Genomic DNA, 20,839 nt, shown 5'->3' with positions numbered 1-20,839 from the left:
AGATAAATCCCTCGGTTTTAAGCAGTCCAGAAGTCAGCCAGTAGTTCGATGTAACTATATTGACATTTTCAGCACTGAGTTCATGACGGTGCCTTCCATGCAAGGCTTTTTGTTTTTAGGTGTTAACTTGCTGTTAAATTTGGTCCACTTTTTGTCTACAACTAGTTTGACATTAGCTGCCATTAGATTTAATGGAGTATATCTCTCATCCGCCAAAGTAGCCGCTTTGTACAATAGAAAAAATTCAACCTTCTGAAAGAGGTACTTGTGCAAGTTGGCTATTTGCTTATCACGAAAAGATGAAATATCAAGTACCATTCTACCTCCATGAACTCTTGGCAGCACTACCCGTTTTATAGCAGATTTCGGATGGTGGGTTTTGTACTTTGTCGTCATTGTTCGAGTATTGCTTTTAATTTCTCCAAAGTCAGTCTCCGTCCATTTTACTATTTCAAACGTGTCTGTCAGTATTGGTACAGCATAAGTGATGCTTTGACGGAAGTATTTTTGTGTGATATTCTGTTTAATGGCACTATGTTGGGTTTGGATCGATTGCGGAAAATCAAGGTATTTGTGTTTCTCATCCTATTCCAAGAGCTTTATTAATTCTCTGCTTTCAAGTTTAAACCCAGTACTGCTGTGGACGCCTCTTAGCATTGCTTGTGTTTTGCATTTGTTTACTCCAAAATCTATGCATGTCTTTAGAAAAGACTTCAGTGGAATACGTGAAATACATCAGATAGGATACTTTATACTGTACTTCTCGATTTGTTTTTAAAAAGTAATTGATCCTATTGTGGTTGAGAAGATTTCGCAAGTTCTTACGATTTACGAGTAAATCGGTTATATCCATAGCATATCTAAGTAACCATGTATTGGAGTACTATTACTATTATAAACTTTTGTATTAATATACATATGACAATTGATACTGGGGGATGCTGCCTTATAACTTAACAAGTTTTATTTTTTTTTGGAAATTTGAGATGAAATGGTATGTAAAATTTTAGTAAATTGCAAAAAGAAAACGAAGCTTAAAAATTAAATAACTTAAGACCATTTAAATTTAATATCCGAAAGAAACAAGTAAATTTTATATCGATAATAAATCGGAATATCGTAAGCCAGCTAGATTAATAAGTAATTAAGATGCCAAGAGACTAAACTTTAAACAGCGCAGTAGTAAAATAAGTTATATCTTATAAAATTACTAATGCTTTTTGTTTTAATGAGATGTTTTTATTTGATGAGAAAATACAAAATATAAATATAAATACCAATATTTATGTTTTGATTATGTTTAATCAGCAAAGTAAAGTAATAAGTTTTTTTAGTATTAAGTCTAATCTAGTCTAAGTATTATTAGTTATTGGTATTTAAATATAACTCAGTAACATCACGCAACAGCTTTTTCGAGCAATAAAGGTGTTTTAATAAACAATCAAATAATACGAAATTCATTATGAAGTTCAAAAGTTTGCTATTCTTCTAATCATATCTCAGATGTATTTCACGGACGAAAAATCAAGTGAATAAGGAAATATTAATATCGGCTCTTTAAGGAACTGGAAGGGAATACAACTGCTGCAGTATGGGAGCGAGCGATCTGTTGTTGGAATGTAATATATATGCCTTAAAAGAGAATTTAAAGAGACCCAATTAAATTACTTTTACTATGTCAAAGTATGAATTTCGTAACTTTACTGTCGCATATCTCAAGCGGATGCGATACTCATTTTATTTTTTGCAGCGTCAGGAAATTATAAAATAAATAATTTTAAAGAAAATAACTCTTTCTATTTTCAATAATTAGATTATGTAAAACCCTTTAATGGTCTACAATGACACTTTAGTGTGCACATAAATAATACACTGGATAATTTTAAACTAAAAAAAATTAAAATGAATAGGCTGAGTAGGTATGGCAAGATAATCAACTAAACGTCAGCAGCTGCTAGCAAATGTAGATAATATACTGAAATATTTAATCATCATTTCTATTTTAAAACGTCAATTAATAATATTCAAACAAAATCAATTGTTTTAACATCACTTATAATGTTTTTGCTTATATATTAATTAACATTTCAGTATAGATTTTATCTATCATTTATCACTATATCAATATTTTAAAATATGTTACTTACTATAGTTGTTAATCATATATTCTTGTTCGCGGCCCACAGTTTTGTTTTTCTATCAGAAATATGATATGTTACCTGAAATTAAAATAATTTGTATTAGATGTTACAGTTACCAAGCCTTAGAAAATTGAATGTTTTATATAATGTAAACACTTGATGACCGGCAAATACGAAGTGTCAATGAAAATATTTTAAATCGATATTAAAGTTGTAAATTATTTTATTAAATTACATATATTTTGTTTGGGTAAGAGAACTAGGTTATAGATCTGTAAATTTAATGCCGTAAAAGCAGGTGTTAAAAAAGAAAACAGCTTTAAAAATAAATACTGCAAACACTTTAAATAGTAGTTAAGTCCAATATTTTATATTACTTATAAAAATTTGTTTTATTTAGTAGGAGAGGTATTGCTGGATTAGCTAATCAGACTAAGTGAAGCATTTGTGTCAAATGATTTGTTTTGTCAACGAAAACTGAAACCAGTTCAATGAGATATTATTAAATTTTAGATGATCATAAATAAAATAGTTTAGAAATATTTTAGTTTTTCTAGATACATGTTAATATCGGGGATATATTTGTTAATACTTCTATCAAAACTACAAGATTGAAGTAAGGGTGCATTATGTGTTGCAATGATTTATTAAGTATTAAACTTTGATATCTGCTTGAAGGTATATATAATTTTATAAATGTCTAAAAGCCATATGCTCGCAAATTCTATTCTCAAAGTATTACATAATATTCCTATTATGACTTCCATGACCACTATTGAATCGCACTGTTCATTAACTCGTTTAATTAACTCCTAACGAGTATCTTGCTTACCAATATCCAATAGCCCACTTAGCCGGCGATCTCACTTATTTAAAGTTTAAGCCTATTTCTTCTCCAATCATTCGCTCTACCGAGTAAGACTCACACATAGACATAGGCTATCTTGTTGGAATTTCAATTCAATGGTTTTTTTTTATGTTTATAAACTCCTACACCCAGTTCCGATAGTTGATTTGTACGTTAGAATTGCTACTGATCCCCGATATCGTTCTAAAAAGCCATGCATTGCACGTTTTTTGGGTCCTAGCATATAGACCCTACTAATTAAGGTTTCTAAACTTCGAAAAAAACTCCTGTCGAAGACCTTAAAAAGTTATTATTTCTAGTCCCTCTATAATGTGACAGAAAATTAACCTCATTTTAATTAATTTACGAAGTATTCAATCGAAGTTGCAAGTAATCAATGTGACTTAAATTCAGGTTTCCCACTACGAGAATGTTAAATTACTTGCTTGGTTTTTTAGATTTGAACGCGAGAAAGTACGTAATATAAGTATCTTATTCTTAAATTAAAAAGTAGATGCAAATTATATAGGTTTTCTGTGTTTTACCGTCTGCGCAATAGAAACTTTAGTACGTTAGTAAATTAATAACGAGATTTTAAGAGAACAAGTATTATATGCGTGGGACCACTATAAAAGGCTCAGAAATCTTAGACTATCGATGATCAGAAAGAGAAGAATACAATATTTAATAAATGTATGTCCGGAGTAAAAAACTTAACACAAACTTGGAATATTTTTTTTTATAAAAGGTAAAAACACAAAATCTACAGCATCACAGAAACATTTAATAAAATGACAAAGTTACATATTTCGCTTGACTAGAGCTCTTCTAAAATAAGCTTTCTAAGACCAAAATATTTTTAATAATGCAACTGAGTTTGCTTTTAATTGAATTTCTGTTACTGAAATTAATAAAATAATTCATAGTCTTGGTACCAGTGCTTCAGGGATGGAAGTATTTTCAAAATATATGGTAATCTATTTTTGGATGTTTTTATCATTTACATAATTAATTCCTGTATAGAACAGAATTACTTTCTAAATCAGTGGATATCGATAGGTAAACCCTTACCAAAAGTTCAAAAAAAATCTATATGTAATACAACTAGTGGATTGCACAATGCAATGTAATTAAAATTATTCCAAAAAATCAATGTAGCTTTAGAAAAGACTTAAGAACTGAAGTTGCCTTTGTCACTGATGACATAATAGCCCCATTAGATAAAAAATTGTCAATGGTACTTGATCTTTTAGTTTTTTCGAAAGCGTTCGATAGGATAAACTATGACTTTTTTATAAAAAAATTAAATAGTATCGATTTCTGAACTAGTCGGTAGAGTCATATTTAAAAAAATATATTTTAAAATATATTTTTTTTTCTGATAAGGTTAACATCTTATCTGGAGTGATATACTTAAGTCTTCAAAACATTGCAAATTACAAGCTTTTGCGGATGACACTTAAGTTAATAATAATAATAATAATAATAATAATAATAATAATAATAATAATAATAATTGAACCTGTAATACAAATTCTTTTGAAATATGTCTTTTTTTAGTAATTTTTTTGATGTTTTTCTTCTTTTTGTTACTGTTTAGTTTAAGTCATCCTGACAAATCGGGTTCCGTAGAGAAGCTGCCCTTCAGGTAGACTGCGGTGTACTTTTCTGGTAGCTACCTTTATAAATGATTAAATTTGTACAAAATGTTGTACTTATGAAATATAACATATTTATCGCCATATGCCATATCGAACTTACAGTTTTGTTTTGACCGCATATGAAAACAGTAGATCCGCAGATTTAAGAAAAATAGAAAAGAGCAATATCGGTTGGTGATTCGATTCTTGTTTTTGAAAGGGAAATCGCACAGCGAAATCAATGAGCTCTTGCCGTGTACGGTGAGTTGGTTGAGCTGTCAACGTGATGGGTGCCGCAGTTGCTTACTCTAAATAACAAGCGCAACCGTAAAACCACTTCAGAGTAGTGTTTGATTTGGACAAAAAAAAATTTCCACCATGACAATGCGCCAGCTCACACCTGCGCCTTCGCTGTGGTTTTAGTTGAATTGGGCTAACTTCTGCCGCATCCATCGTATTCACCAGATTTGGCCCCGTGCGACTTCTTCTTGTTTTCAAGTTTGTTGAAAAAATCACTCTCCAGGCGGAAATTTGAATCGAATAAAGAAGTTACGACCGCCACGGAGGCCTACTTTGCAGACCTCCAGAAATCGTATTTTTCAGACAAGTTAAACAAATTGGAGCATCACTGGATTAAGTGTATTGAGTTAAAAGGAGACTATGTAGAAAAATAAATTGTTACTTCTTGCAAATTTTCGTTTTTCTTTTGTAGGCTTAAGTACTTATCCGACCACTCTTGTATATCAAAGAAAAAAAATTAACCTCATACCTACTAACCAAAATAAAGACATTATATTTAGAAACTTCTCTGTTTTGATAACAACAGTTTTTCGTTAATCTGCTCTATTAGTTATATATTTAATTTGCATTTTTTTTTAGTTTATAATTATCAAAATACTTTTATTATTTGATATATAAAGAAATACATTCCCTATTTTAAAAAGAGAGTGAATAGCGTCATCATCCTTTATTTTCTACATATGAAGAAGTGGGAACCTGAAATATTAGATACCAAATACCAAATAATTTGTTAATCATCAGATACATGGCTAGATCAAAATGAGGATATTTTCATCATATAAATTGATACATTATAATCTTCTTGCATTATACTCACGTTTAAATAATGAACATGGTGGAGTCTAGATTCTGACTGAAGATAAACTGGAAAACTTTAAAGCAATAAACGACTATGAAGAACTTTGTATTGAGGGTCAAATAGAATTTTCTGCGGTCATAAATAATGTTGACCAGTTTTTAATTTTTTGTGTCTACAGGTCGTGCTATGGTGCAGCGTTTAGTTCTCCAAACATTAACTACAAAGTCTTGTGGATATCAATCTATCATCACTAGTAAGTAACAGTGAGTGATGAAAACAAAATTAAACTTCTTGATTTGTTACTTTCTTACAACTATGAACAAACCGTTTTTAACATAACTACAACATCTAAAGATGAAAATAAAGAAAAAATATCTCGCATTGATCATTTTTTTTAAACTTTAATATATATTAAAACAATAAGGTCGTCCAGAATATTATAAGAGACCACTACACTCACTCTTGCAGAGGCATTTTTCAAGAAACTAATATCAACAATGCTTTTACACCTTTTGAATGTGTAATCTCCCAGAAAATTAACCTAATTTTATTAGCAAAAAAAAATCAGAAAAAGAAAACCTAAATCGCTAGTGTAGTACTACAAAAAACTAGCAAAAATAAAATAATACTTTTTTAAAAGGCTAATAGGGGAAAAATAATTACACATTACTATGTAATGCAGAAACAAAACAACAGGTCACCTGGATTCTAATAAAAACAGTCACCTCTACAAAGAGGATCATTTTTAATATAAAAGCGAAATAACATTTCTAAATACTTGTGCCATCAGTCAGAGGTTAGACCAATTACCCACTTGAAATCTCAAAACTCATTTAAAGCCTAAAAAGTAGGAGGTACTGTTAGTCTCATAAAATGATTGACAGACACTTTGGCTGATTTGGCTCTTCACAAAAAAGATTTTCTAAGTGATTTTAAAAATTACAGACCTATTTTTTTACTATCAAGGTTTGGCAAAATTTTTAAGAATTTATATTAGACTGTTATTCTTTATTGAAGAAAACGCAACACAGCAATTTATAGCTTTGGGTCGAATATTGGAGTCTTGGAACAAATATAGTATGAATATGGCAGTCTGACTCGACCTCTTAAAAGCTTTTGACAGTGTAAATCCCTGTGGGAACCTTAAGACAGTTACCTCCCTTTTCTTGAAGCAGAGTCTAGAAGCTTAAATAAATACGGGTAATATAAAAAAGGAGAGAAACTTAGGGATCGATCTTCGAGCCTCTGCTTTATCTCATATACTCAAATAATATTGCAGGTTATAAAATAAAAGAATCTTGTATTCCTGATGTTAAAGAATCTCTCTCAACCCTTTAAAACTTTTTTAATAGCATCAATCTCCAACTTAGTGTAGGTCGTCGATGAGAAGATTCTTCCAAATTTTAGTGATTGAATACTAAATTGTGATAGCAAAACACTATTATTAAATCCCCCTTCTGAATAGATACTACACTCTTTAAGATAAAACAGCACTGTCTCTTTTATTCTTTCAACAATCTCTTTTTATCCTTTAATAAAAAGCAAAAGGACCTTCCTTGACGTGTATTTATTTTTCATATTCTTTAGGGCATACTCAACTTCTAATACAGAAACCTTTACAATATACAAGCACAAATTTGATAACACTAAATGAGATTCATCTTGCTTAAATAAGATGAGGTCACTATCACTAGCTGTATAAGCACTTTTAAAATAAGACACAAATGCAATAATTATATTTGCTGGATTATCATACACTCTTATATGGTCATGCACATCACCTGGAATTTTTGAAAAATCTTTCTTTTCTTGCATATAAGACCCGAAAGTTTTAGGGTCAGTAGAAATACTATTTTAAATTTTATCTATGCATAACTTATAGCAGCTATCTAGAGAATATCAGATTCGAAACCAGAGGTTTTTACTACTGCCATTATATAGAAGTACGTACAATTCAAATAGCTAATAAAACTTATTATAGAATGGGTAACTAAAAATGCTTCGGTCATCCTCCACTAAATTTATTTAAAAATTATTCATGCTACATGTTTCCGACATATACCATGTCCATCATCAGGGACCTATAAAGAACCAAGGAAACTTATAAGATGAAGATTAAAAGTGTTAAAATACAAAAGGTATTAAAAATAACTCACACAGATTGAAGGTTTTCGTCAATACATATAAAAAGCTATAGTGCTTCTGGCAAGGTCAAAAGGTTAAAACAACTAACAATGAATAAATTTAATTAATTAGCAAATAAACAATTGGACGTTTAAGACAAAAAACTTACATTAAGATGCATGAGAAAGAGACTAAAACTGGATCTGCACAGACATTAAAATCAAATGATTACAACACTACGATAATTGTTATGTCAACAAGAACTAAGAACAAAAGAACCATATAAATTTTCAAAAGATAGGGTGCGCCTTATTTAAAATATGGTACCTTTAATTTGTAAAAATAGACTTTAATAAGTTGGCTACAGATGGCGGTACTAGAAATGATACTTATAAATAAAATATAAATGTTTTTGACTCTTTAATATGAGAGAATGAAAAGGCGTTATAAATTAGCATTAAAATTTAATGATTTAAAAAAATGTGTGGATGAATGACTTATTTGATCATTGACACATGTAATATTATTATTCTGTATAGCTCTATTTATTTCTAAAATTTTTAGTAAATCTAGTTTATTACTTTTGTGACAGAAATGTAAATATTTGGTGTCTAAAAGAGGATCGAAGTTATGGTTATTGAGATGTATGTGTCTAGCAAAATTGGATTTTATATTTGAAGGGCAAACATTGCGTTTTCTAGTCTTTTCGATTCTTTACAATGTTCAGTAACACGAGTGGAGAATTTTCTGCCGGTTTGGCCGATATTGAATAAGGCGCGCTCTCTCTTTTGAAAATTTATATGGTTCTTTTGTTCTTTGAAAGTTGTAAAAATCTACTTGTTTAGTATAATCTACAACAATCTTTAATAGATACATTCTGAGATGCATAAAATTCCTATCAACTTTAATCTAAACCAAAACTTAAACCAAATCATTATTAGAATACTAGGTATAAGAAAAAGTTTAAACAGAGAAGTTTAAACTAAAATAAATCAACACTGGCTGACTTAGACGCACTGACTAAGTTGCACACTGACTCTTTAGCAAGTTTCTGGAAGACCTGTAAGACCAAATATTTTGCAAATACATCACTCGGGGAAATTCCAGTTTGAATCTACTTATTTTGCTCGTATATTAGTATCGGTGTGTTTTTGTTTCGGTTTCTACATCTGTTTTTCGTGTAGTTAAGGAAATTTTATTTGTTGTCAACAAGATCAATCATCCTATGGATAAAAGGTGAAATATATACAGGGTATCCTAAATTCGAACTTTATTATTGGAGCACGGAAACTCAAAGAGATACCAGGTAGGTTGAATGCTGGCCAAGTTGCGCAATTTTGAGCTAATTAAAACAACCTTTTCAAATTTAATTAAAATTAAAATATTAATAATAATTTGAAGTAGGATCTTTAAATTCACGTTTCCTTTTGGCACTCTCATCAACTTTGGTTTTTTTATTACGGCCCTGAATTTTTATCACGAGTCTAAAGAGTCTTATTGAACTTATTCAGAAAATTATTATTAATAATTTTTTTTTCAAAAAAGCTCATGTGTTAAAGATTTAAAAAATTAACAGGATTAAAAAATCCATATTTTCACAATAACACACTAATAAAGAAAGCTCAAAGCTTTACATAAAAAGAAGTTAATAAACAATATAATTAAAGCAAATATTTAAATTATAATGTGCCCGCTTGGGCGCAATTTTGTGTCAGTCTATGAATTTTATGGATCGCACGTTGAATAGTCCTCGTGGGAATAGACCTGATTTCCGGTCTTGGCGCAAGGCTTTAAGATTTTATCACGTTTTTTGATAAAGACGATTTTAAAGAAATTCCTAAAGAAAGTAATCTAGATGGTTTAGGTCAGAGCATCTAGCGGGCGTTGGTTTTCAATCCATTTGTTAGGGAAAAATTCATTTAATAAATTGCTGATGGATCTTCCTTCCATTATAGGGTGGCGCACTGTCCTGTTGTCCCCATAGTTGACGTAATAAATTCAAAAGCTCTTCCACTAAGGAATCCTTTATATTGGTCCTTATTAATTCTGCATATTTTTCGGAAATTAGATTTCGTAAAAGAAAAAACAATCTGATAATTTTATGTGCCACCAACCGACCCATACTTTAGCTGATTGTCGTCCCAAGGTCTTACTTCTTGATTCTGCTTTAAGTTTTCTATTTACCAATAATATTCGTTATGTCTATTAAATAGACCATTTGTTGTAAAACTGCATATATCCATCACTATAATTTTATGTTGGAAGTGGAAAAGTTCACCAAACTCTAATCTAATTCGCAGTAATACGCCTTCGTTTGCGAAAACTTTAATGGAAGCTTATTACTCGCTTTAAAAAATAACTTAAAATTATTAATTTTACCATCTACTATGTAGTAGTTTCTAAACTTACAGTGTTTAAGATAATTTGCTCCTTTTCTGAATCAACTCTTCTTCCATATTTAATCCTAGGTTTAAGAAAACTTTCATAATGAGCTGATTGAATTTGAATTGTCGAAACAATAGGCTGCCAAGGCAGTTGTGCATATAGGTCTCCTAATGGACCCGTCATGCCTCACCGGGGGTTACCAGAGCCCAACGGCCTTAGAGAAATCGATAAGGCTCTCTGGTCTAAAGGACTTAAAGTCGCTCGGTACACTGAAAGTGTTACTCAAGTATTTGAACCTGGCGCGCGTGAGTGCTGGGCACTCCCCGACTACATCGGGTCAACGGTTTCATCCTCCTCACAGCACCATCGGCATTCCGGGTTGTCCGCAATACCGATAGTATGAGACTCAGGGGACTCAGTCCATCGTCGGTGGGTCCACTTGTCCAGCAGACCCTTCATTGACGCGACCGCAACGCATTTGGCGATACCAACTATGGGTTCCGGCCCCATCGGCACATTCGCGGATCCCAGTCTGGCAAGAGACTCCGCTTTTTCACTACCTGTATAGCCTGCGTGGCCAGGTATCCAGACGAGCTGGACCCTGCAGCCAACCTGTACCAGTTTTTTCAGGACTTTTATGCTCTAGTGCAAGCTTGGAGCTTACCTTTGTGGCCGTGATAGCCTTAATGGCAACTCTGCTGTCCGAGCATATTGATACGACTGTATTGCGGTGTCCGCCGCTTAGGATTTTCTGTCTGCATTTTAATACAGCGAATACTTCGGCCGGGAAGACAGTGGCGTGCTCCCCCAGCGAGTATGCCCTACTAGTATGTGGGATCCCACCACAAAGCCCTGATCCAGCTCTGTTATTCATTCTGAAGCCATCTGTGTACCGGTCTCACCAGCACGTAGTTTGCAGAGGACCTATAGCCTATACGCAGTCCTCATTGCCTCGAATTGTACAACGAGGTCCAGAGGCTTGTTGGCGCCGTCCGCATGGAACCCGTTATGCTGAGACATCAAGATGTTGGACTCTGTCCAGTTGAGCACGAATTTTCGCTTTCTCCGTACAAGGCCACCAAACGATAGCCCTGTATGTAAGAAGAGGTCTCACAATGCGCGAGTAGATCCAGTGGAGGATCTTAGGAGAGAGACCCCAGGTATTGCCGAAAGCCCGCCTGCAGGCCCATAGCGCGCAGGTGTCCTTCTTCATTCTGGTGTCTGCATGATCGTGCCAGGAGAGTTTGGGATCTAACTTGATTCCCAGAAATCGAACTGTCCTGGAGTAATGCACCTGCACGCCACCTAGAAATATAACAGGGGGCATGCCAAAGTCTCCTCGTGAATAGTAGGAGCTCTGCTTTTTTGGGTTAACCCTGAGACCCTCCGAGAGGCACCATATGTCCACCATACGCAGGGCTATCATCATAGGGCCCTGCATTGAGACGGCGTCTTTCCCTGGGCAAAGGATTACCAGATCATCAGCGTAGGCCTGTGTGTATAGGCCAGCATTGTTTAAAAGATTTATCAGGCTGTCGACCACAAGGCACCACAAGGTAGGGGACAATACTTCTCCCTGCGGGCAGCCCCTAGCCGCCAACGTTTCGACAATCTCGTTGTTGAGCTGGGCAGATACATGACGTTTCGAGAGCATGGCCTCTATCCAGCTAACCAAACAGAGTTCTGAGCCGCGGCTCTTGAGTGCTTGGCAGATTAATGCGAAAGGGGTGTTGTCGAACGCCCCTTCAATGTCTAGAAATACACCCAGACAGGCCTTGCCACTACCCAAAGCACCCTCCACCTTCCTAACGAGGTGGTGTAGGGCCAGGTCCATGCATTTGCCCGCCTGTATTGAGCTAAATTATTATCATTATTAGCAATATAAATGTAATGCGGTTGCTGTCTCACAGATTATTTTTTAATCACGTATGAAGTATAATAAATCCTTATCATTTACCTTATCATTTAGTCTATTTTGTTATATCTATTCAAATAGAGTCGTATAATAAATAATATAATAAAAATAAAATCGCGAATATTCGGCATTTTTCAGAAATCTTGAAAGTATTGGAAAATATTTCAATTTCAAAGAGACTTTATTATAAACCTTATATAATTGACCTCGTATCTCATCTCATTTCCGAAATCGTCGATTGAGCTTTCAAATTGTAATTTAAAAAAATTAAATTATTAGCAACTTTATATTTTTTATAGATAGATATCTATATAAACATATCTTAAGTGCTAATTCTAGTAGTTGATATTCCGTTATATTCGTAGGTATATAATTTTAACTAAAATTCTAGTTAAAAACGATTTATGCATTAAATCCCGTAAGGATAAAATACAGTTTTACATACTTTTTAGATATTTAACAACTTCATACATCTAATAAAAAAGTAAAACTTAATCCTAATAGAAATACTTTCTTTATTTAACTTAAGTTGTTTATAAAACGCAATAACGACAATTACCGTCTTGATGATTGTTATCTTTCGTTTTCTTCTATGAATAAAAACCGTTTCGTAACCGCCAGCCCATCTGACGTAACACAATGGCCTGGAGTCATTAACTGTGTTACAGGTGCACTTTTTATTTCGTTCACTTGTTGAGAATACCAACAATGTTATAATAGAATAGCATGCAATCATAAGGATATTTATACCTGTATGTTGCTAAAAAAAGTAACTAACTTTTGTATGAATTACAAGAACTGTCTGCTACACCGTAAACAGTTACTATTTTATGTATTTCCATTATGTTGAAAACTTTTAAAACTATTTATGGAATACCTTATCGTAGACAATATACAGGATGTTTGGCGGAGGGTTAGCCAAACTTGGTGGGCATATAGATAGGCTCAGATAGAAGATAATAGTCTGTAATGTATCCTGAATTTAAAAAAATTAATATCGAGTACAAATAATACCGAAATAATTCGTTTTGAGCCCAAAAAGTTAATACAAGTAGCAAAAAAAGTTATGAAAGGTAACTTTAACTTGACGCAAAACAAAACTAAAATCTATCAAGATGTTCAGGTAGTTTTAAAAACATCTCCAGTTAATACTCTTTTCAATGATATACGATGTGTAACACAAAGCCGACTAACTTGTCACAATTCATGACTTTAAAGGGAAATAAAGTAAAAAAAATATTTTTTTAAATTTTATGTATTTATTTCAAAATTACAAATTTTGTTGAAACTGTGCTCCCCTGGCTCTAATACATGCCCTATGTCGCCGTCGCATTTCCACTGTCAAAAGACGAAGCCGCATCTCTTTTCTTTTTGTTTTGATAGTTTGAAAAGCGGCATCGATTCTTTGAATGGTCAAATGATGGTCAAATGGCTGCATACACTACCGAAGAATACGCCGATATTGTCTTTGCTTATGGAAGAGCCAATGGTAATACGCGAGAAGCACAAAGAATTTATGAGGAGCAATACCCCAATAGGCGTGTGCCCCACCACAACACTTTTGCTAACACTTTTCGTCGATTAAGGGAAACAGGCACCAAGTTTGGCTAACCATCTGCCAAACACCCTGTATAATTAAGTGGATACATATAGACTAATTAATGATTAAGCTAAATTTAATGAAGGGCTGCTTAGAACTGGCACGTACGGTGGTTCTTTACAAAAATTGATTTGAACTCGTCAATTTAATTTAAGGAAAGTTGCGTTTTAGCAAAAAAATTTATAATAAAAGGTTCTTTAAAGAAAAATTATTGATCTCTTCACAGCGTTATCTTTTAACTACAGGTTTAAACGTATTTTCAACTAAATTTTCTTTTCTTGAAAATAGGAATGTGCATTTTTTACGAAACACAAGAGAAATATGGGAAAAATTGTGTTATTTTCAATTAGATTAACTCAATTATTATCTTAAAAGTGAAAATTTTAGCGGCAGTTAAACATAAGACATACAGATCGTGTTTTCGTTCGTTACTTATAGGAAACCGCATAGAGGCGAAATTTTGCAACGTCGCGCGTGTACGAGTGCCTGCGACAGAGCACCGCCCCAGCCGGCCCGAGGACGGGATTAGTAAACATCTGACTTTCGTGGGAGCTACGTCGTTTGGCGACAAAATGTTCCAAAATATTACGCGAAAATCCAGGCATTCTTAAAATATTTATTCTAATGCGGGTTTTATAGACATGACAATGTGTAAGACCCGCATAGAATTGTAATCTTAAAATGTTTAATATGCTGTGTTTTGCATAATGAAAATTAATGCGTTATTCTAATAAAAAAAAATATCAACTCTGATAAAAATATAATAAAAAATTACAAAATGAAACTCTAATGAAGAAACTTAACAACATATCATTTTTTAAATAAAAGGCTCAAATAAACCGCCTTATTTCACTAAACAAAAACTTAACCTATCGTAAAAGCTATTTCGCACCTCCAAAAGAGTTTCAGGTAAAATGAAATTGTCACCTTCGACAATTTTATTTCACAACTCCTCTAAGTTTGTTGGGCTACTAAATTCATGCTTGTAAATGGTCTGCTTAAGGTAACCCCACAGATAAAAGTCATTTGGAGACAAATCTGGAGATCTAGGAGGCCATTTAATATCGCCAGTCCCACTAATAAGGCGGTTAGGAAAAGTATTTGTCAAAAATTCTTTTACGCTAGCCGCGTTATGAGCAGGACAGCCATCTTGCTGAAAATAAATCGATCCCAGGTCTACATCAGGTAGGATTTCAATGGCAGGAAGAACTTGGTTTTGCAGCAACTCAAGGTACTTTTGGGCGTTTAAAGTGCCATCAATAAAAAATGACCCTACAACATTGTCGCCTAAAATACCTGCCCAAACATTCAATTTCTAAGGATACTGGGTACGAAACTGAAAAGGGTACTGCAAACCATTTCTTCCCGCCGTTCTATATCCTGGACCACTTCAACAGGTGGTTCTTGACGTTTTGTGTGGCATTTTTTACAATCTTGAAGACAAAGAGATGTCTCAAAATTTGTAACCACATTTAAAACCGTTTTTGCACAAGGAATAGGTCTATTCTCAAATGTCACTGAAAAAAAATCTCTACATTGTACTGCCGAATTGCCTCCATAAAACATTTAATTAGTTGAACTCTTTCAGAAGGGGTATAAACAGCCATAGTGAAAAAAACACAAAAATAACGCTCAAAAATTATTAATGCAACGTGCAGTAACAGCAGATCCCAGCTTTCTTTCTTCCCATTCTTCCCAATTCCCATTCTTTCTAAATTTTAAAAACTTTCCTGTTTATTTTTTTCCCGATTCTCTAATAAAAAGTTGGAAACTCAAAGAATAATGAAAAGTTGAAAAATTCGGTATTTTAGTTAGTGGATACTAAATACCATGCCAATGCAGGATTATAAGTTAAGTCCCAACTATATAAAAATTTTTTGTTAAGTGTTCCTGACAACGGCCAATTTTATTGGCTTGTTTTGTGTTTCTGAGCTACTACTACACAAAGAGGAAATTCTGACATTACGTTATAGTGTTCGATAATGCTTCACTACCTCTACATTTGTAAGCTTTTACCGTTAAACAGATCCATCCAGATTTTCTGGTCAAACCTGCAGACAGGTTTGATCTATGTTTATAATGTATAATAAACAAACTATAGTCTTATCGAAGTTTGGCAGCTTTACTGCGATTTACTATACAGACACAATCCAGCTACAGTGGATAAGCATTTTTAAAATGGAGCGAACATGTTTCAAATCTAGCTAAGAATATTCGAAACTATTACGAACATTTTATATCTTAAGGCAAATTTTATGCCAGAAATTATTAATATCCGTATATAAATCTTTGGTGGAGTCACTTATCAGATATGGTATTGTTATATGGGGAGGCCTAAATCAAAACTCTTTAAATTCCTTAAATATAGTGCAGAACTATATTTTAAAAGTTGTGTTTGAAAAAAATAAGCTCTACTCAAGAAATCTGTTATACTCCAGCGATATTTTTGATGTTCGATTAATCTATGTATTAGAGGTATGCTGCTTTATTAAAAAAATAACGAAAAAAACAACTATGTAATGCATTCTTATAATGCCAGAAACTGACAACACATACACAACACACACCATAAACAAACACTTAGTTACTCAAAAAATTAACACAAATTTAAACAAGAGATCTTTAAACTATCTTGAACCAACAATTTTTACCTAAACCTAAATTTCAAAAAATTACTCTCTTTAATCTAACGTAAAATAAAATAATATTTTGAGGCAAGAACGGGGACATAATTTTTAATATGATTAGATTAAGCTGAGTTTAAATTTTCTTTTAGGTTTTTATACATAGCGCTTGTAGCAACGTTCCCGTTTATTAATGATCGGAATCGTCTTTTTAATCCCAGATAAAACAGGTTACGTTTATATTTTATTGTATCCAAGTTTTTAGCAAAAAAATTAGTGCTAGTCGTCTCCGTTACGAGAAGATTCCTGAAGCAGTTACCTCTGTTAAGTTTCCACCCCTACCTCATTTCCTAGAGAACTTCATATAATAATATGATAAATGAGAAAATCACTTTGGTTAAGATCAAATTCATTTAAAAAATCCGCTTTTCCCTGGCACGAGATGTACTGCATGACCGATATTAATGAAAAAGTTAACTTTTTTAACAGAAACATTTTGGCAATTCTAAATAGGCATGCATCTATTAAAACTAAAAAAATCAAGGAAAACCCGTTTTGTCCTTGGATAACACAAAATATAAAAACTTTAATGAAACTTAGGGACAGTGCGCATAAAAAATATTTAAAAACTAAATGTCCAGCGCATTTGCAGTATTATAGAGAACTAAGAAATTACATAAAACACGCAATCATTAGAGAAAAAATTACTTTTTTTAATCATTTGTCAGATAAAAAAGGAAAGGATTTTTGAAGAGTAGCAGACAAACTTCATCTAACAAGAAATAAAAATCAAAATATTATACCAACTAATCTATTAAATCCAACCGAAATTCATAATTTTTTTATTAGTATTAATGCCTTTCCGGATACAGTAAGTAGAGAAGCAATAGATTACTATAAAAATAATCTAGCTTGTAATGAAGTGTTAGCAGTTCAGCTTCTTGAATACTCTAATTTAACTAAAATAATCTTTTCAATAAAATCTAATGCAGTGAGAATGGATGGTATCTCAATTAAGGACATTAAACTTTGTTCTCGATTTTGCTTAAATCCGTTATTACATATAATTAATGAGTGCATACTTAAGCAATATTTCCAAATTTATTGAAAAAAACAATTATCAAACCTATTGCAAAAAATTCGGTACTTACATAAAGAATACAAGGATTTAAGACCAATCAGTATATTGCCTGCAGTGTCCAAAGCGTTGGAAAAACATATTTATAACCAGATTTCTAATTTTCTTGAAGCTTATAATTTAATTTCCGATTACCAGTCAGGATTTAGAAAGAATTTTAGCACGTCAACATGTTTAGTTAAAATATTAAATGATGTAAGAGTGAATGAAGAGCAAAATCATGCGACATGTGTGGCACAACTCGATTTTAGTAAAGCTTTCGACACACTTAACCATGAAATGTTGTTGGCTAAACTAAGGTATTTTGGAATCTCTGAATATGGTATTAAGTTCTTTAAAGAATATCTATATTATCGTGAAAGTTGTGTTATGACAGTCCAACGGTTAGAAAAACAATGTTCAGAGTTTAGGCAAACAAATCAAGGCGTACCTCAGGGTTCTATACTATCACCTCTACTTTTTTCACTGTACGTGGCAGACATTTATAAAACTGTAAAACATTCCACATTACAGCAGTAAGCTGACGACTCACAACTGTATATTCCTGTTTCTACTGAAGATATGAATAATAATTCATTTCAGCATAACTTTCAGTTTGATTTAATGAAGCTAGAAAACTACGCAAAAAATCACAACCTCAAATTAAATGCTGAAAAATCTAAAATTCTTTTTATGTATTCAAATAATAATTTAAGGCGAAATGTTAAAAATCGGATAAATATTCATATAAATAACACTCCAGTTCCAATTGTCATCATATTTGATAATTCTCTCTCTTTTGAACCCCATGTAAAAAACAAAATTAAAGCAGCCTGTTTACGCCTGAAAAACCTTTTTAAATTTAAACGAAATTTGTCCACAAAACAAAAATATTTACTTTGTGAAAGTCTTGTTTTATCTTTGTTCGATTACGGTGATCTGGTGTATGGTGACTCTTTACGTTCAAGTACCAAAAACGCAATTCAAAAAATTCAAAATTCCTGTATGCGATTTGCCTATAATATCCCATATAGGAACCATATAACGCCATATCTTAATGACAAAAATGTATTAAATATGATGTGGCAATTTTTCTACCCTATGGATATTTTTTTTGCCTCATAAATGCACGGCAGCTTTTAGTCTGGTGAGCGTGGTGGTGGGCAGATCATCCCTCCCTTTTTATACTTACTGATTTCATCTTTGGACGCCACTTAATTTAATTAAAGTTTATTTAAATTTTATAATTAAAGATGTTGTTTATAATTAAGTAAATCAAGAAATTTAATTATGTTTTTTTTTAAAGCAATAGTCTGGACTGGTATCAATTGAAACGGTTTATTTTAATTTTTTAACAAATTTTATTTTATACCCTAGATGTCAACTGAAACATTGCATTCCGTGCGGTCAATAAAATACTTACAGCTATTTACAAATGGTGGTGTGATAGTGATAAAAAAATGGATAAAAAAGATACTGAAAAAAGTGATAGTAACACTCAAATATCACAAAGAGAACGTGTAGCTCTATGGGTTTATATTAAATTAAAATGGGAATATGACATTAATTATATGACGTTAAACCTGGGGAAAATTCATAAATTCTCTGCGCAGGAAAAAAGGATTAAATAGATAGTACGCACAGGGCTACTTATAAATCAAAATATGTGTACCAACAAAAATAAATACCACAATTAATCAAAATAGAATAAATAAATCATTAAACCAAGTTCATATATATGTATGATGAAATTTTACCAACTCCACCACGCAGCTTAAACACTTCCTGCTCAGCGTTACTGCGTAGGAATGCTAGGGAAGCATTATCCAGCGATTGACAGGCCTGAAGGCATGGCCTTAGGTGGATGAGGATGAAGGTCAGCAGTCTGGAAGCAGCAAGGGTTGAAGGCAGGGCTCGGCGTTGAAAATGGCGTCAAGCAGTATGGCAGCAATCAGCAAAGATTGAAGGCAGGGCTCGGCGTCGAAATTGGCATCAGGCAGTATGGCAGCAATCACGTAGTTGGGGCAGGTAAAAGTAGACAAAATGACATAAGGATTAAGGACTAAGCAATAAGTAAGAAGGACCCCCCAAAAATATCAATCAAAGATATTTTGTGGCGTAGAATTATCAACCTTCGTTAAAGTTGATTGGGCAGCAACGCAGGATGAAGGAATCTCTAAATAAAGGAAGGAATACCTGATTTAAAGACACTTACAAAGGAACCACGTGCTACTTACGTGATGTTATGGGAAAACTCAAAAATCACAAAATCAGATAAACCACGCCCGTCAGCAAAAGGAAAACTACATCGGTAGATGCGAAAAATAAGTAGGTTTAAAATATTAACACATCCCGAAATGGAAAACTTTACTTGATTCGCCCTTTTTTCTAGGCAAAATTAGAACGACTTGTCAGATCTTCGGTTGCACGCCAAAAAGAAAGATGGATGGGCACCTTGGTGCTTGGTGACCTCCCACCACCGAACCATTGCCGTTGTTGCCAACGTACCTTTTACCAGGAAAAGGAATAGAGCTGCTAGGAAATCTACATAAATAATTATGTACGACTGAAGAACATAAACCAGGACCTATCAAAATCCTTCAATAATGATATGATTCTCAATCAATAATGATAATGATTTTAATTCATTTTGAATATTAAAAATAATAAGATCAGCCGCTTTTCCGTTCCAGCACAATATGGCAACTCTGAACCTTAACCCGAAGATCGATATGCGCTGATTGTTTAAAGCAAGGTCAAGTTAGACTGGATTTTGTTTATGCATTTTTTGATAATAAAATACTTAAATACAAACGTAAACTGTGTTGTTAATAATAAAATATGTAACACAATATAAAAAACAGGTTTAATGATGTCGAAATAAATTAAAAGTACTTCAAGAGTCCATTTAATTATTTAAAAGTCCCTTGAGCTTTTAGGCAACACACAGTACATACTTTGTTTAAATTACGGATACCTCCGAAAGCGATGTTGCCGAGATTAACATAAATAAATTAGAATAATTAATAAACAATATTCTTTCCAAATTAAAGTAAACTAAATAAAAAGAAAGTATGATATTTTTGTTGTGCCACGCCATAGAACCGCATCATTTCAGCGCTATTTTAAATTTGCGGGGGTTAAAATGTGGAAGAATATTCCATCTAGCATTAAAAAACTATCTTTAAACATAGTTTCTAAAAAAATTAAATCACAGTTGCTAGTTAAACAAAGAATAGGTTAATTAACATCAGATACAAATAAAAATCTAAAAAAAAATAATCATTATTAATTATCATTAGTTTGTTAATTGTCTTTACCCCTTGTACAAATCGACATCGACATTT

The 20,839-nt window shown here is 32.8% G+C and overlaps 1 protein-coding gene across 24 annotated transcripts in view; it reads right to left on the bottom strand.

The window, feature by feature from the left end:
* The window catches only part of LOC126744584 (protein turtle), a 735,337-nt gene that overhangs the window by 567,897 nt on the left and 146,601 nt on the right, over positions 1–20,839 (bottom strand). For 2 of the 24 annotated variants that reach the window (XM_050452061.1, XM_050452067.1), the window contains exon 3: positions 2,148–2,219. The exons of the other annotated variants lie outside the window; for them this stretch is intronic. The gene's annotated coding sequence lies outside the window, so the exon portion shown is untranslated. The remainder of the gene's footprint in view (positions 1–2,147; positions 2,220–20,839) is intronic. 24 annotated transcript variants of the gene reach the window in all.

The sequence above is a fragment of the Anthonomus grandis genome, chromosome 14 (assembly GCF_022605725.1).
Source record: "Anthonomus grandis grandis chromosome 14, icAntGran1.3, whole genome shotgun sequence".
Lineage (NCBI taxonomy): Eukaryota > Metazoa > Arthropoda > Insecta > Coleoptera > Curculionidae > Anthonomus > Anthonomus grandis.
The sequence above is the reverse complement of the archived record's forward strand: the minus strand, read 5'-3'. Positions and strand labels throughout refer to the sequence as shown.